The following is a 2,500-nucleotide window of genomic DNA, read 5'->3' as shown; positions in this document are numbered from 1 at the left end:
ATCTAGCTTATCAACAATACGCATGCCAAGCATAGAGCTAAATAGTTGCCTTTGGGCCAACGGAGTATTCGGGCTAAACATAATCATAGATTTATCTTTATTAACCTCTTGACCCAAATCACCATTGAATTTTGAAATAATATTCACAATTTCCTCCACATCCATTTTTTTATTACGAATAAAAAGGAGTGCATCATCGGCAAAAAAAAGGTGATTAATACGAGGCCCATTTATGCTAGCACGAATTCCCTTAAGCACGTTGTTTTTTTGAGCACGAATTAACATTTTTGAAAACGCTTCCATGCAAAATAAAAAAGGTAAGGAGAGAGAGGATCCCCCTGTCTTAAGCCTCTTTCCGGTGCAATCGTCTCGGATAGAGTAGAATTGCATTTGACAACATAACGGACCGACCGAACGCATCTCATTATTTTAGTCACCCATTCATTTGCGTAGCCCATTTTTTTCATCACCTCTTCAATAAATTGCCACTCCACTCGATCGTACGCTTTGCTCATATCGAGCTTAATTACGAACCCCTTGTTTGGCCCGTTCTTTGTACTTTGGAGATAATGGACTAACTCATGGGCAATTAAAATGTTGTCGTGGATCATCCTCCCCGGAACAAAAGCGCTCTGATTTTGGCTAATGCATGACGGGAGTGTTTCCTTCAAGTGATTTGCGAGCACCTTGGCAACGATTTTATACACCACCCTACAAAGACTGATCGGCCTAAAATTAGTCATATCCACCGGCTCTTTAATTTTAGGGATAAGAACAATAATAGTATAATTTATACAATCCACATTTTTAACACCCCTAAGAATATCATGACACAGCTTAATAATATCTTCCCCCACCACTTCCCAGTTTTCTTTAAAGAAATTCCCCGACAAACCGTCAATTCCCGGAGCTTTCCTCGGATCCATTTGACTGAACGCTTCCTTAATTTCGTTTTCCGTAAAGTCCTTCAGCAATCTGTCATTCTCTTCACCTGTAATACAGCTCTCAATATAATCAAGGTTAAGCAAAGTATTAGAATTTAAATTGGATTTAAATAACTTTTGAAAATACTCCCTGATCGTCTTGCTGATATCCATCGTGTTCTCTTTCCAGTAACCATCCATGTCTTTAAGCCTAGCAATGTTATTTTTTTTCCTTCTGTTTGTGGCTCTCACATGAAAAAACCGGGTATTCCTGTCCCCTTCTTTTAACCATTGGATCCTAGAGCGCTGGGCCCAATATTTCTCCTCTTCATCCAACAGCTTGCCCAGCTTTATTCTCAAGGCTTTGAGCTTATTACTCGCATATGTACCCCCCTGGCTATCAATGACTTTGTTTATATTTGCCTGCAGGGTACCCATCTGGGTACACATTTGTTTAAGCTTCTTATATTGCCAACCTCCAAGCTTTTTACCCACCATCTCGATCTTTCCCATTATATCCGTGGAACCTTTCTGCCACGCTTCCTTAATGATTTTCTTAGCTTCCACAACTTTAGCCCAGCAAACGTCGTATTTAAAACAAAGCCTAGGATCTCTATGTCTATCTCTCGACTTCCGTCCTTCAGTATCTAAAATGATGGCATCGTGGTCTGAAGTAGATTGACGGATCACCTTGGTTTCCATAAAGGGGAACCTCGCCATATCATTAGCAGACATTAAAAATCGGTCAAGTCTCTCCTTAACCAATGCCGTACCATCCCTGTTATTAACCCAGTTAAACCAACCATTATCAGTTTTCAAATCAGCCATTGAGAGCTCATCGACAACCTCTCGAAAGTCCTCCATTACAGCACTTGCCTTTCCCCTACCCCCCTCTTTTTCCACATTATCGAGAATGGCATTGAAATCACCCCCAATGATCCATTTCTCCATAACAGGCTGACCCACCCTTCTCAGCATATTCCACGAGCATTGTCTTTTGTTTGGTTCGGCATTTCCATAGAATTCCGTGAACCAAATGGGATTATCATTCTCCAGCTTGATTATCAAATCAATGTGATTACTGGAATATGTTTGAACTTCGACCTTATTACTTTCCTTCCACATTATAACCAGTCCACCACTTTTTCCGTTCGCGTTAACAGCCAAGCATCTTTCCATTTTACACCTACTACGAACAGAAGAGAATTTATTAGCATTAATTTTTGTTTCACAAAGGAAGACTATATCAGGATCATTAGCAACGAGCATTTGCTTTAATTCACGGACTGTCGCTGGGTTACCAATCCCACGACAGTTCCAGCAGAGGATCTTCATAGGATTCACACCCCCACGAAACTTATTCCTAAGAGGCGCAAAACACGCCAAGACAGCGATAGAGCTTGTTCCTTATCGACTCCCTCAATGCGTCAAGGAAAGAGATAATATATCACCCCCCAAAGCTTGACCGTGATGATCTTCGATCTTCCGTCAAAGAACAACCAAGAAACCAAGACCAACCAGAAAGAAAGAGGTGGACTCACCGGAAAACCAGCCCACCGACCCAAGGATTCAGCGCT

Source organism: Gossypium hirsutum, chromosome A09, assembly GCF_007990345.1.
Source record: "Gossypium hirsutum isolate 1008001.06 chromosome A09, Gossypium_hirsutum_v2.1, whole genome shotgun sequence".
Taxonomy (NCBI): Eukaryota; Viridiplantae; Streptophyta; class Magnoliopsida; order Malvales; family Malvaceae; genus Gossypium; species Gossypium hirsutum.
This window is presented reverse-complemented; position numbering follows the sequence as displayed.